The sequence below is a fragment of the Tasmannia lanceolata genome, unplaced genomic scaffold, assembly GCF_043159265.1.
Source record: "Tasmannia lanceolata isolate RefF3 unplaced genomic scaffold, GAP_Taslan_0.1 ptg000112l, whole genome shotgun sequence".
Lineage (NCBI taxonomy): Eukaryota > Viridiplantae > Streptophyta > Magnoliopsida > Canellales > Winteraceae > Tasmannia > Tasmannia lanceolata.
In genome coordinates, this window is record NW_027518789.1 from 895,815 (window position 1) to 912,365 (window position 16,551).

General features: G+C 39.2%; 1 long non-coding RNA gene across 1 annotated transcript; it reads left to right on the plus strand.

Moving 5' to 3' along the window:
• The first annotated feature begins 1,751 nt into the window (after positions 1–1,751).
• On the plus strand, positions 1,752–7,013 carry LOC143865830 (uncharacterized). Its single transcript, XR_013242124.1, has 2 exons — positions 1,752–2,120; positions 5,366–7,013. It is a non-coding gene; the product is annotated as an uncharacterized LOC143865830 (long non-coding RNA).
• Positions 7,014–16,551: the final 9,538 nt, after the last annotated feature.

Consider the following 16,551-nt stretch of genomic DNA (forward strand, 5'->3'; position numbering starts at 1 on the left):
CCTTGGCATTCTCATCTTATTTTGATGATTCCAATACACAAGTGATTAATGATCACTAATGTGTTTGATTGTCTAAGTTGTAGATCACATTGGTGCTAAGACAACATTGCTTGGATTGAGGCCAAGAAACACTCTTTGGACTACATCATGAAGGCCAAAGACAACGAAGTCCAAGACAAAATGAAGACTTGAAGAATCCATTGAAGATCAAGTTATATTAGATTGTATTAAGATCCAATCCTAGTTTAGGATTTTGAAAGGCATAATTAAGGAAATAAACACACACCCTAAATTTATATGTGATTGTCTTTGTGGTGTTCCAACACCTTGGAACCCTCATAGAAATCCCAACTTGGTGTTAAGTTGGAAGCCCAAAAACATGAAGTGAAAAACTGCTCTTCATAGGCTTCTCGGAACTCCGAGAGAAATTCTCGGAACTCCGATAATTCTCGGAACTCCGAGAAACTCCGAGAATTCTCGGAACTCCGAGAAATGGTCCAGTAGACTTTTTTTCATCTTCTGTTTGTATTCCCGGAACTCCGAGAACACTGTAACGGTCATATTTTGAGCCAGTGGGAATTTTGCTAGAATTACCACAATGCCATTGAACGGTCATATTTTGGTTTTTCTATAAATATGGGCATTCTAATCTTCCAAACTATCAATCCTAACACTTTAAAAACCTTCTTGAACATCCATAGAGTGAATCAAACTTGTTTATGCCTCTCATCATCTAAAGATTAGGATTTGGATCATAGGCTCAATTTGTACATCTTCTACCATCTTGTAAACCCTTGTGAGGGATTGTTTTTGTTCTTTCTTTCTTTTCAAGAGCTTGTATTGGGCGAGTGTTCGGAGAAGCGTAGCCCACTCTCCGTGGTGAAGATCGCCACCAAGGTTAAAGGCGGTTGGAATTTGTAATCGGCACCGATCTTCGCCGAAGTTAAGAAGATCACATAGTGAAGCCATCAACGGGTTTGGTTGGTGGAGTGGAGTAGGCCTCACGTCTGGAGGACCGAACCACTTTAAATCTCGGGTGCAATCTCTCTTACTCTTGCTCTTTATTTTTGCATTTGCACTTTAGATTTAACTTGCGTACTTGAATTTAATTGTTGATCTCTTAATTTCTAAAATTGGGTTTGAGTTTTCAAAAGAATTAAAACTTGTTATCAACCTAATTTCGTACTCCTCATAAGTTGCCGTACTCGGGACCACCCTTGGATTTTCACTTGGTATCAGAGCAAAGGCTCTTAAAAGATTTTCTTTTCTATAAATCTTTGGAAAATTTTTCTTTATAAAATTTCAACAAGGGAAAGATCATAAGATCTTTGGCAACTTTCTAATTGTGAAATGGCGGATAGAAATGGAACCGGACTTCCGGAGGGCCATTCCACAACTAGACCTCCCTTCTTTAATGGGTCCAACTATGGACATTGGAAGACAAGGATGCGCATCTATCTTCTTTCGATAGATGTGGAACTTTGGCATATTGTTGAAAATGGATACATTTTGCCTTCCACACCATTTGAAGAATGGAATACGGTAGTGTAGACACCCCATTTTGTTTTGTTTTAATCAACAAATAAATTAGTGTGTTAAATCCATGTGAGAACCCCCTCTATCATTGATTTATATGTTTTAGGTCATTAATATCTTGATCTGACTTTACGGATCATCAATCGGGACAAAATAAGCTAGGGTCACTTCATAGCCCGGACCCTGATTCCATTCCGAGACCCGATTTCCGTAAATCGTTAGATCAATGGCAGATCATGACCTGGGTCTAACCATCCAAAACCACCTAACCTCTCCTCTCATCCTAACCATTCAAACCTCACCTAACCTCACCTAACCTCTCCTCCCATCATAACCATCCAAACCTCACCTAACCTCACCTAACCTCACCTAACATCACCTAACCTCACCTAACCTTACCTAACCTCACCTAACCTCACCTAACCTCCTATCCCATTCTCCTATAAATACCCTCTCATCTCACCAAAGAAGGGAAGGAAAAAAAAGAAAAGAGGAGAGAACCCCTCTCTTAGAAAATTCAAGCCCTCTCTCTAGACCAAATCCCTCTTCTCCATAAGTTTGCATGGAATATCGTCTACAAAAAGGTATGTCTTTTGGAATTTTATTTTCTTTTCTATATTTGTAGGATTGAGTGTTGTTTTGCGTATATTTTGGTTGATGTCATGTTTAATTTTGTACTAGTTTGGCCTTGGTCATGTTCTCACTTATGCTAAATATAATTAATGTGTTAGGGTCATTAGAACCTATTTGCGATGGGATGTTGAAATCATTGGCTTGTTAGGGAATTTAGATTTCTTTTGGGAAAACAATTCATTAAAAATTTTGAACATTTACAAGAAAGAAAACTTGAATTTTACATGAATTATCAAAACCCATTTAATTTGGCTTACAAAACCTCCATCTTTCAATTGATAACAACAGCCCCCACTCCAATTTGATAACAACAGCCCCCACTCAATCTCAAGAACCCAATATCCATACCCCACCTTGCCAAGTAGATAAAAACAACCCCTTTTTCAAACATCCCATTTGAATCTAATCTCAGGCCCATTCAAGCCATTTTTCATATTCACCGTCTTTTAATCACTAAAAAAATAAGAACTATCAAAAGAAAACATGGGGGTGCCAATATCATTCCCGTCATAGTGCTAGCTGTTAGACTTTAAACAGATTTTTCGACCTCTAAACAACAGAATCGTGGGAAATGGTTAACTACAAAGTAGTAGATATTTTCGTGCCGTTTCCAACGAGTATTCGTGCTAGATCAGACAGCGAGCGGTTAAAAAGTTAAGTCCAAAATGGTTGCGGCACACCTTTAGGCATTTCCAGTTTAATGTTGCTGTCCTTTTGTTTGCAACACAAATTCGAACCTCTAAATCACAGATTTACAAACAATGGAGAACTACAAAGTTGTAGCCCTATAAAAGATCTTTCCAACGCATGTTTGTACGTTGAATTTGGCCAAGCGGTTAAAGAGTTACGACAGTTTTAGTGGGCTGCATTTGTCAGATCTTTTAATGGTCAATGGTTTGTCGAATTTGTGCAATTGTCAAAACTTGGTTGTGTTAACGTCATTTTCCAAACCAAAATCGAAAGACATTAATCTAAAGTACATCCAACCTAAAATTAACAAAACTAAAATTCACCCATTTAAAATCCACTGATAAAAATCCGTTAAAAGCCATTAACCAAAAGACCACTAAAAATTTCAAATGAAACTAAAACCTTCTAAATAAACAACTTTAAAAGCTACCAAATACACTAAATACCTTCAGATAATAAAAGCTTCAAGAAAACTCTAAAAGTTTCCACAAACCCAAAAGAATTCGAGATTCCCAAGAGCCGGTGGATTCAAAATTCCTTTAGGAACCCTTAGAGCCCAATTTAGGAACACTGGTGTCGTGTCGTGTCGTGTCCTAAGTTTTAGGGAGTCCTAGGTTTTAGGGAGTCCTAGAGTCAGGAGTCCAGCCTCATCACGGACGTTTGCTATGTATAGCAACCGTGCCATAGGTTTAGTTACACTAGTCACCCGATCTTTTCCATAGGACAAGCCTAGTAAACTAGGATGTAGGCTAACCTGCATTAGTCTAAGGGACAACTTGCATTTAGATAAGAATCATATAGCATCTTCGATGAAATCCTAAGATAATAAAATCCTCAACTTGAATTAAATAACTTCTCTTAAAACTGTTGAAACAGTCAATCCCGTCTAGGTCGGTGTCTTAGTTGAGTTAGGCATATGTAACTTAGCTTAGGTGCACCGAACTACGTCGACTCTGATCCCAGTGAGGCTTGGGTACGTAGGCAGCTTGGATGTCTGATGGCATACCACCCGCGAGTCGGCACCACAAACAAATTGTGGTGTTTTGTATATTAATTTTCTTGTAAATGCTTAATCAAATCACTTAGGACTTTCCATGAAATTAGAATTTTAGGAGAACTTTCACTTAGATTGAATCCAGACAAATTAATAAATCAAGATACACATTTAGGATTCACATTGAAATTAGATCATAGGATGCATGTCACTTAGTTCGCACATTAACATAGAGTTGAATGAGCCATTTAAAATAAATTTAAAAGAGTTAGCTTTTGGAATCGAAGACCGATTATCGGGCAAGAATGGTGCATGTGGTGGATAACTCCCCATACCTTCCATTCTCGTAACCAGGTAGCGAGTCTAGATTTCTGGTTAATTACGGGTCCTAGATCCCACATCTAGGTGGCGACTCTGTCAGTCTCTTTCGTGTGGAATTCGGATTGCCTTAGTGATCCCAAGTTCACAGGAAAGATTAATTCAAATCAATAATAAAATGCACACGCCAATCGCGTGGATACGAGAGACCAAGAGAGAGAGAGCGGCGGCTCGCGCCCCACACCCCTCTCGCGGGATCGGGTACCACAGTCTGGCGACTCTGCTGGGGACCACCTAACTTCATTAAAATTTCAAAAGATAATTCATTTGAATTTAATTTAACTGGCTCATAAAAACTCTATACTTGTTAGATTAGTTTGTCTTGTTTTATTTTCTCTCATCACATTTTACTCGAACTTAATTTAACAAAACCTGAAGGCATCATAGATTGCGCGAACTTATTGCACACACTTACATCACTTGCATCTAAACCCTTGCATCTCACATTCACACACGTCCTATTTTAGGAACCCGGAGTGTTATCTAGCATGGTTGACTGGGATTTCATCACCTGGTGCCTCTGTGCTAGAGAAGCATTCCACCCTTAGCCTAGTACCTTTATGGTGCGTAAACGGATCTATTGTTCACGTACTGATACGCCGGACACTGGTACAGTATATCGAACATGGATTCGCGCTAAGGGAACTCTTGGCCTTACCCCTAGATTAACCCACACATGCATGTAGTATACGAACACATGTGCATCACATGTGTGAGCCTAGTTTAGGATATCTTACCCATTGGTGTCTAGATTAGGCCGTGGTCCATCTTCCAATGGTCACGATCGGTCCTTATATACACGAACAAAGTCATGAGTCGAGATTCTCTCTCCACTCCGATAGATTAGGATTAAGGTTGATGCCTTCAGGTAACACTGATAAAATGTGAAAAAAAAAATTCCCTTTGAGTTAGGATATAAATCCCATCATTTCCAAAGATCTCATAGGATTAGTCATTCATGATCTATCCGTTGAAAGCAATCTTATGCTATCTCATCTAATCTTTTGATCGTGCGTCTTTCGTTCTTCTGTCATACGATTCGATCGTATCTTCATGCCATCCCCTAACTGGCAGATGCAGAATCTCACAATCTTTCGATTATGCGTTCTCATGATCTGATCATGCCTGGTCCAGATAATCCAATCTTGCTTGTACCCCTGGTCTGTTCCTCCTCTAGGGGCTACCTTTTTCAAGATTATTTTGCTAAGTCCTTCAGAGTTCACTCTCAGAATCCTTGAGCTAGGGGCATTTCCCTATGCGAATCAGTCATCATTGTCCAAAATTGAAAGTATCAGCCATGATGATGTTCAGAACGAACCAGCCTTCGCCGAGCCTTCAACGCCAAACAGTTGCAGCAGTTAAAGTTTTAGTCACTTACTATTTTATGTTGAGTCAGTCATCATGGTCAGTATAATTGTTGAGTCCGGTCTTACAGTTAAAGGTCAATGCCTAGTCCAGGCAAGTTATCTTCTGTTTCCCTTTCTTATTTAGAGTTGTGAATCCTGAGCATGTTCAGGATAGGTCGTCTGATGTAATAGCTTTTCTTTAAATAAAATTTCAGTCAGTTCCAAAAAGTTCACTTGTGTCTGTTCTTAAGTGTGCTTCTGATCTTAAAATAAGACTCCCTCTTCAAATGAGGACAAAATTGACGAAACTCCACTTGAGTCACAGCAATTACTTGAACGAGAGGAGGAGCGCCAATCCCAACCTTTCAAAGATGAAATTGAAATGATAAACACTGGCACTGAAACTTTGATTCAGTGAATGCCGATTGAAAATACATTACCCTCTAAAGAGTGTGAAGAATTGATAAAATTATTTCAAGAATAAGAAGATTGTCTAGAAAAGCTACAACCGATACCAGGGGCAAGACATAGATGGAAAGCTCAAAGAAAATGAAGAAAGTGAGAAGATATATGCTATACAAGGGGCATAGAGTGGAAACAACTTTCATATTTCCAATCAATGACCTTGGTTCTCAAATTCATAACAAAAAGCCAACAAATTCAAGATGAAAAGTTCAAGAGCAAACAATGAAAAGTGATCATCAGATATCGAGAGTACGAATCCATAGATGGAGGATGTCAAAGAATAAGTTTCGCTCTATGAAAGTCAAAAGCACGTATTAGAATCTTGGAAGAAGAAGATCCATTATCTCTTACCTGGAAATGCCGTCAAACTCCGTAAAAAAAAAAAAAAAACAAAACAAAACAAAAAAGAAAAAAATAATCAGTACCAGACGGACTCTAGCCAATCTGAACATCGGAAGGCCCCCTTTGGCCGAATAAATCCCAAAATCAGAACCAATGTCAAAAGAATACCGGTTTGCAAACCCTTCGAGCCTGAATAAAATTTTCTTGAAAACCCATCAAACCAGGGGCATTTCCCCGAACTACGCGAGACCTGATCCCTATACTGGGGTACGTAGGCAACTCGGTTGAACCGAGTTCGGTCGATTCAAAAAGGAAAAGAAATTCAATCCTTTCAAAAAAAAAAAAGAGAGGGACAAGTTCCAAAAGAAGAGAAGTTAATTGTTCCAGAAAGAAAAGAAAAAAGGAAAAAAAAAAATCAAACAATTTATCTTCAAACTAGGGGCATTCGCCCTGAACTACACACGACCTGATTCCTACCTTGGGATATGTAGGCGACCTGTTCACAGGTTCGGTCGAAATCTTTGTTGAGCCTTAAGCCATTCTTTGAAAAGCCCTATCCTACCTATAAAAGTCCTTCTGGTGTTCAGAACTAATGAGCTAGGTCCTGAGATACAATAAAAAAAATGAAATGATGATGAATAAGAAAAATAACGGAGTTTGAAGATCTGCTAGACTGAAAACCTGAAAGGGCGGTCTAGGCAAAATTTAAGATCATTCCCTTGCTAAGTTGAAAACCCGAAAGGGCGGCTTAGGCAAAAGCTAAGGGGATAGCCTGCTGGATCGAAAACCTAGAAAGGTGGTTCAGGCAAAAGTTAAGGCTAGCGCGGTCCGCCAAGTTAAAAACCCTGAAGAGGTGACTTGGTCACGGTAAGAGAATCAGTATAAGAAGGCAACAGCCGGTATCAAGACTGAAGATCAACTGAAGTTCAAGCAAATTCAAGTGATATCCTCAAAACTGGGGGCATTGAAGCTAAGCAATCTTAGGGGTCGTAATTAAATTCTTGAGGCATTACTGTTTCGAGGAAGAAGTCCGGTGTTTACCAATTGAAAAACTATTCCTTGAAAGGATAGACTTACCAAACAAAACATTAACTAAGTCAGAAGCATCACTATGTTTGTCAGTATAGTCAGTCAATCTTTATTATTCTAAGTTCACTCCTTCAGGGCTGCTCAATCCTTTGAGTAGTGCCTTTCATCTAAGTTTTCTCTTTAGAAAGAGTCAATTGTCGTTCCTATGTCCAAATGATGTAACTGTCTTGGTGAAGGAGGCCAGGCCTAGGCAGCTCCCTGCAATTATACCTGAAAGAGCTCGAGAATTTAGTCAAACAACTTCATTTCAAAGAAGATCAGCTCAGAAAAATTCAGAAGTAGAAACATCAGAAAGCCCAGCATCCGTAAAAAGATCATACCCCAGGAAGGCACCTTAAGCTTGGAAGAACCTCAGATGCAATGGTGGTTGAGCCAATTTCTCAGAAAGATGAACCATTCAAATTCATAATTCCCTTCCGGTTAGTTATCCTGGTCAAGAAATGTTTATCTAAACACCTGTCAAGAAGCAGATCCCGCTTTTCCATGTTAATATCCAAGAGAGTCGTTGTTCTAAATTACCAATCTCAAATGTCTTGTTCAAGGTTTCAGTTATCAAAATCCCCAGAAGACAAGACCAGCAGTCTCTTTGAGAAAAATCTTGTTGAAGTTTCATAAAAATGTTCCTAATCCATTCTTGCTAGTAATGGTTCTTCGTTCCAAAGGTTTGCCGTTTCATCATTCGTCAAAGTCCTAGTTTCCAACATCTTTGTCGGGCACGATCCATAATATCCCCGATTTCATTGAGTTCAAAAAAATAAAAAATTCATCAAATCCAATCTTACGTCAAATTCAAGTTCATGGAAAATCTCTAAATTCTTCGAGCCAGTTTGTGAACGGTACCTCTTTTCTCGAGCCCATTTGCAAATGGCCTCGTCTTCTCCTTGAGCCCGTTTGTGAACGGTGCCTCATCTCTCGAGTCCATTTGTGAATGGTTTCGTCTTCTCCTTGAGCCCATTTGTGAACGGTGCCTCATTTTCTGAGTTCATTTATGAACGGTCTCATGTCCTCCTTGAGCCCGTTTGTGGACGGTGCCTCATTTCTCAAAAAATCAAAAATTCATCAAATCCAATCCCCAATTCAAAAAATCCAATCCTACGTCAAATTCAAATTCATAAAAATCTCTAAATTTTTCATTGTTGAATTCATCAATCAAAGCTATCTTGTGTCGTTGAGCCCGTTTGTGAACGGTGCCTCATTTCTCGAGCCCATTTGTGAATGGTCTCGTCTTCTCTTTGAGCCCGTTTGCGGACGGTACCTCATTTCCCAAAAATAAAAATTCATCAAATCCAATCCCCGATTCAAACAAATCCAATCTTACGTCAAATTCAAGTTCATGAAAAATCTCATGTCCTCTTTGAGCCCTTCTGTGAAAGGTGCCTCATTTCTCGAGGCCGTTTGTGAATGGTCTCGTCTTCTCCTTGAGCCCGTTTGCGGACGGTACCTCATTTCCCAAAAATAAAAAATTCATCAAAACCAATCCCCGATTCAAACAAATCCAATCTTACGTCAAATTCAAGTTCATGAAAAATCTCATGCCCTCTTTGAGCCCGTTTGTGAACGGTGCCTCTTTTCTCGAGGCCATTTGGGGATGGTCTCGTCTTCTCCTTGAACCCGTTTGTGAACAGGTTTCTCATTCTCTGAGTCCATTTGTGAATGGTCTCATGTCCTCTTTGAGCCCGTTTGTGAACGGTGCCTCTTTTCTCGAGGCCATTTGTGAATGGTCTCATCTTCTCCTTGAGCCCGTTTGCGGACGGTACCTCATTTTCCAAAAATAAAAAAATTTATCAAATCCAAATCCTTAATTAAAAAATAAAAATAAAAATCCATTCCTACGTCAAATTCAAGTTCATAAAAAATCCCTAAATTCTTCGAGCCCGTTTGTGAACGGTGCCTCATTTCTCGAGCCCATTTGTGAATGGTCTCGTCTTCTCTTCGAACCCGTTTGTGAACAGGTGTCTCATTCTCTGAGTCCATTTGTGAATGGTCTCATCTTCTCCTTGAGCCCGTTTGTGAACGGTGCCTCATTTTCTGAGTCCATTTGTGAATGGTCTCGTGTCCTCTTTGAGCCCGTTTGTGAACGGTGCCTCATTTCTCGAGTCCATTTGTGAATGGTCTTGTCTTCTCCTTGAGCCCGTTTGTGAACGGTGCCTCATTTCTCGAATCCATTTGTGAATGGTCTTGTCTTCTCCTTGAGCCCGTTTGTGAACGGTGCCTCATTTCTCGAATCCATTTGTGAATGGTCTCGTCTTCTCCTTGAGCCCGTTTGTGAACGGTGCCTCATTTCTCGAGTCCATTTGTGAATGGTCTCGTCTTCTCCTTGAGCCTGTTTGTGAATGGTGCCTCATTTCTCGAGTCCATTTGTGAATGGTCTTGTCTTATCCTTGAGCCCGTTTGTGAATGGTGCCTCTTTTCTCGAATCCATTTGTGAATGGTATCGTCCTCCTTGAGCCCGTTTGTGAACGGTGCCTCATTTCTCGAGTCCATTTGTGAATGGTCTTGTCTTCTCCTTGAGCCCGTTTGTGAACGGTGCCTCTTTTCTCGAATCCATTTGTGAATGGTATCTTCCTCCTTGAGCCCGTTTGTGAACGGTGCCTCATTTCTCGAGTCCATTTGTGAATGGTCTTGTCTTCTCCTTGAGCCCGTTTGTGAACGGTGCCTCTTTTCTCGAGTCCATTTGTGAATGGTTTTCTATCCTCCTTGAGGCCGTTTGTGAACGGTGCCTCATTATCCAAGTCCATTTGGGAATGCTTCTTATCCTCGTTGAACCCGCTTGTGAGCGGCGTCTCATCTCCTTCTAAAAACTGTTTGAGAGCGATTTTTGTCCTTTCCCTTCAGAATCCATTCGAAAATGATATCTCATTCTCTAATTGCCCGTTTGTGAACGGCGCCGCATCGAGTTTTTATTATTATTCAAGTTCTAGGGTTTCATCTAAGGTTTTGCATTATGTTAAGGTGCGTTGTATCTAGAGAGTCCTTTTGTCGATTAAAACTACGCAAAATGGTTCTGTCATTTTTAACTTTGGTATTCAATGACTACGTCATCTCTACCAAAGAGGGGCATCTGTAGACACCCCATTTTGTTTTGTTTTAATCAACAAATAAATTAGTGTGTTAAATCCATGTGAGAACCCCCTCTATCATTGATTTATATGTTTTAGGTCATTAATATCTTGATCTGACTTTACGGATCATCAATCGGGACAAAATAAGCTAGGGTCACTTCATAGCCCGGACCCTGATTCCATTCCGAGACCCGATTTCCGTAAATCGTTAGATCAATGGCAGATCATGACCTGGGTCTAACCATCCAAAACCACCTAACCTCTCCTCTCATCCTAACCATTCAAACCTCACCTAACCTCACCTAACCTCTCCTCCCATCATAACCATCCAAACCTCACCTAACCTCACCTAACCTCACCTAACATCACCTAACCTCACCTAACCTTACCTAACCTCACCTAACCTCACCTAACCTCCTATCCCATTCTCCTATAAATACCCTCTCATCTCACCAAAGAAGGGAAGGAAAAAAAAGAAAAGAGGAGAGAACCCCTCTCTTAGAAAATTCAAGCCCTCTCTCTAGACCAAATCCCTCTTCTCCATAAGTTTGCATGGAATATCGTCTACAAAAAGGTATGTCTTTTGGAATTTTATTTTCTTTTCTATATTTGTAGGATTGAGTGTTGTTTTGCGTATATTTTGGTTGATGTCATGTTTAATTTTGTACTAGTTTGGCCTTGGTCATGTTCTCACTTATGCTAAATATAATTAATGTGTTAGGGTCATTAGAACCTATTTGCGATGGGATGTTGAAATCATTGGCTTGTTAGGGAATTTAGATTTCTTTTGGGAAAACAATTCATTAAAAATTTTGAACATTTACAAGAAAGAAAACTTGAATTTTACATGAATTATCAAAACCCATTTAATTTGGCTTACAAAACCTCCATCTTTCAATTGATAACAACAGCCCCCACTCCAATTTGATAACAACAGCCCCCACTCAATCTCAAGAACCCAATATCCATACCCCACCTTGCCAAGTAGATAAAAACAACCCCTTTTTCAAACATCCCATTTGAATCTAATCTCAGGCCCATTCAAGCCATTTTTCATATTCACCGTCTTTTAATCACTAAAAAAATAAGAACTATCAAAAGAAAACATGGGGGTGCCAATATCATTCCCGTCATAGTGCTAGCTGTTAGACTTTAAACAGATTTTTCGACCTCTAAACAACAGAATCGTGGGAAATGGTTAACTACAAAGTAGTAGATATTTTCGTGCCGTTTCCAACGAGTATTCGTGCTAGATCAGACAGCGAGCGGTTAAAAAGTTAAGTCCAAAATGGTTGCGGCACACCTTTAGGCATTTCCAGTTTAATGTTGCTGTCCTTTTGTTTGCAACACAAATTCGAACCTCTAAATCACAGATTTACAAACAATGGAGAACTACAAAGTTGTAGCCCTATAAAAGATCTTTCCAACGCATGTTTGTACGTTGAATTTGGCCAAGCGGTTAAAGAGTTACGACAGTTTTAGTGGGCTGCATTTGTCAGATCTTTTAATGGTCAATGGTTTGTCGAATTTGTGCAATTGTCAAAACTTGGTTGTGTTAACGTCATTTTCCAAACCAAAATCGAAAGACATTAATCTAAAGTACATCCAACCTAAAATTAACAAAACTAAAATTCACCCATTTAAAATCCACTGATAAAAATCCGTTAAAAGCCATTAACCAAAAGACCACTAAAAATTTCAAATGAAACTAAAACCTTCTAAATAAACAACTTTAAAAGCTACCAAATACACTAAATACCTTCAGATAATAAAAGCTTCAAGAAAACTCTAAAAGTTTCCACAAACCCAAAAGAATTCGAGATTCCCAAGAGCCGGTGGATTCAAAATTCCTTTAGGAACCCTTAGAGCCCAATTTAGGAACACTGGTGTCGTGTCGTGTCGTGTCCTAAGTTTTAGGGAGTCCTAGGTTTTAGGGAGTCCTAGAGTCAGGAGTCCAGCCTCATCACGGACGTTTGCTATGTATAGCAACCGTGCCATAGGTTTAGTTACACTAGTCACCCGATCTTTTCCATAGGACAAGCCTAGTAAACTAGGATGTAGGCTAACCTGCATTAGTCTAAGGGACAACTTGCATTTAGATAAGAATCATATAGCATCTTCGATGAAATCCTAAGATAATAAAATCCTCAACTTGAATTAAATAACTTCTCTTAAAACTGTTGAAACAGTCAATCCCGTCTAGGTCGGTGTCTTAGTTGAGTTAGGCATATGTAACTTAGCTTAGGTGCACCGAACTACGTCGACTCTGATCCCAGTGAGGCTTGGGTACGTAGGCAGCTTGGATGTCTGATGGCATACCACCCGCGAGTCGGCACCACAAACAAATTGTGGTGTTTTGTATATTAATTTTCTTGTAAATGCTTAATCAAATCACTTAGGACTTTCCATGAAATTAGAATTTTAGGAGAACTTTCACTTAGATTGAATCCAGACAAATTAATAAATCAAGATACACATTTAGGATTCACATTGAAATTAGATCATAGGATGCATGTCACTTAGTTCGCACATTAACATAGAGTTGAATGAGCCATTTAAAATAAATTTAAAAGAGTTAGCTTTTGGAATCGAAGACCGATTATCGGGCAAGAATGGTGCATGTGGTGGATAACTCCCCATACCTTCCATTCTCGTAACCAGGTAGCGAGTCTAGATTTCTGGTTAATTACGGGTCCTAGATCCCACATCTAGGTGGCGACTCTGTCAGTCTCTTTCGTGTGGAATTCGGATTGCCTTAGTGATCCCAAGTTCACAGGAAAGATTAATTCAAATCAATAATAAAATGCACACGCCAATCGCGTGGATACGAGAGACCAAGAGAGAGAGAGCGGCGGCTCGCGCCCCACACCCCTCTCGCGGGATCGGGTACCACAGGTAGAAAAAAGGCATGCAAATTTAAATTACAAAGCTATAAATTCTTTGTTTTGCCCCTTATCTACGGAGGAGTTTAATAGAGTTGCTCTTTTTTATTCCTCCAAGATTATTTGGGATACACTTGCCGTTACCCATGAGGGAACATCACAAGTCAAGGATTCCAAAATAAACTTGTTAAAGAGCAAATATGAAATGTTTAGAATGGATCAAAACGAAAGCATTTCCGAAATGTATACCCGTTTTTCTAAAATTTCTAATGAATTAGCAAATCTTGGTAAATCTTATCCTACTGATGAGCTTATGAGTAAGTTGCTTAGGTCTCTTCCTCCACATTGGAATCCAAAGGTAACCGCCATACAAGAATCAAAGAATCTCAAGACGCTAACCATGGAGGAGCTTGTAGGATCTGTCATCACCCATGAGATGCTCCTCACTAGCCGACAAGAGGAGAAGAAGCCGAAAGAGAAAAAGAAAGAGAGTCGTTCTCTAGCTCTAAAAGCCTTCAAAGCAAACTCATCATCCTCTAGCGAGGCGGATAGCGATGAAGAAGAAGCTTTGAGAAAATTTAAAAGCCTATGGAGAAAGAAGCATAAAAAGGAGAAAACGAAGAAGAAAGAAGAAAGTGAAGTAGAAGGAGGAATAAGGTGCTACAATTGCAAGAAGACCGGACACAAAAGACCGGATTGTCCTCTTCTCAAGACATCTTCCTCTAAATACAAGGGAAAGAAGGATTGGAAGAAACATAAAGCTCTTGCCACCGGATGGGATGCTACTAGCACCTCGGGAAAGAGTTCAAGCGAAGGGGAAGAAAAGAAAGACGATCTTTGCTTCATGGCACTCACCCATGAAGACGAGGTAAACTCTAATCCTTCATGTTATTTATCTAGTAGTGATAGTGAAAAAATTTCATATGATGAATTGTGCTCAACCTTGCACTCTCAAATTTCTAAAAATAAAGTTCAAAAGAAATCCATTTCAAAATTAGAAAATGAACTTAATTTTTTGACAAAATGAATTTTCTTCCAAATCTCAAGCACAATTTGAAAATTTTAAACTTGAGATTAAAACCCTTAAGGGTTGTTTGGATGAGAAAACTTGCCAAATTCAAAATATGGCAAGCTCTTCCAAATCTTATAAAGATGAATTTAATGATTCCTTAAATCAAATAACACATCTTCAAAATGAAAATGAAAGATTAAGACTATGTCTCCATGGTTTCCTAAATGGTGATAAAATTATTGACATAATCTTGAGGAAGACTAGTCAAAGACCTAAACATGCATATGATAGGACTAGCTTGTCTAACCCTCATGTTAGATGCCATTTTTGTGGAATAAATGGTCATTACCAATTCCAATGTGCATCTAAGATTAGGGATTATGGTGGAACCAAGAAATCTTGGGTTCCTAAAGCCCCCATATGATCATCTTCATATGTGCTTAGATTAGGGGTTTTTGCTTAAAATTGAATATCCTTTTATAGTTATCCCCTCTTGTATTGAAATTGTTTTTTCAATAGGGGGAGTTCTAGGTTTGTCTTTTTCCTTAAAAAAAAAGGGGGGAGCTTTTAAATTGAATATTTCATCCCTTTGTTTCTCTTTTACCCCAATCTTTTTTATTGATGCCAAAGGGGGAGAGAATTCTAGTGTAAGGAAAATATGATTGCTTTTATTGGAAAATCTCTTGTGCTTGTCATCATAAAAAAGGGGGAGATTGTAAGCCCAATGGTTTCCACCTTGGCATTCCCATCTTATTTTGATGATTCCAATACACAAGTGATTAATGATCACTAATGTGTTTGATTGTCTAAGTTGTAGATCACATTGGTGCTAAGACAACATTGCTTGGATTGAGGCCAAGAAACACTCATTGGACCACATCATGAAGGCCAAAGACAACGAAGTCCAAGACAAAATGAAGACTTGAAGAATCCATTGAAGATCAAGTTATATTAGATTGTATTAAGATCCAATCCCAGTTTAGGATTTTGAAAGGCATAATTAAGGAAATAAACACACACCCTAAATTTATATGTGATTGTCTTTGTGGTGTTCCAACACCTTGGAACCCTCATAGAAATCCCAACTTGGTGTTAAGTTGGAAGCCGAAAAACATGAAGTGAAAAACTGCTCTTCATAGGCTTCTCGGAACTCCGAGAGAAATTCTCGGAACTCCGAGAAATGGTCCAGTAGACTTTTTTTTCATCTTCTGTTTGTATTTCCGGAACTCCGAGATTTTTTCTCGGAACTCCGAGAACACTGTAACGGTCCTATTTTGAGCCGTTGGGAATTTTGCTGGAATTACCACAATGCCATTGAACGGTCATATTTTGGTTTTCCTATATATATGGACATTCTAATCTTCCAAACTATCAATCCTAACACTTTCAAAACATTCTTGAACATCCATAGAGTGAATCAAACTTGTTTATGCCTCTCATCATCTAAAGATTAGGATTTGGATCATAGGCTCAATTTGTACATCTTCTACCATCTTGTAAACCCTTGTGAGGGATTGTTTTTGTTCTTTCTTTCTTTTCAAGAGCTTGTATTGGGCGAGTGTTCGGAGAAGCATAGCCCACTCTCCGTGGTGAAGATCGCCACCAAGGTTAAAGGCGGTTGGAATTTGTAATCGGCACCGATCTTCGCCGAAGTTAAGAAGATAACATAGTGAAGCCATCAACGGGTTTGGTTGGTGGAGTGGAGTAGGCCTCACGTCTGGAGGACCGAACCACTTTAAATCTCGGGTGCAATCTCTCTTCCTCTTGCTCTATATTTTGCATTTGCACTTTAGATTTAACTTGCGTACTTGAATTTAATTGTTGATCTCTTAATTTCTAAAATTGGGTTTGAGTTTTCAAAAGAATTAAAACTTGTTATCAACCTAATTTCGCACTCCTCATAAGTTGCCGTACTCGGGACCACCCTTGGATTTTCAAGTATTAAGGGGATAAATAATGCCATCAAGCGTTTCCAATTTCCCACGCAATCACCCTTAGAATTCTTCAGAATTTTTTCCAACCACTTGCTAGACTTTGTTTCTCAAAGCATCTCCTAACTCCAGCATGTTTTCTCTATGCACATCCCATTTTTCACAAAATATTATTTTTTAGTTGGATATTT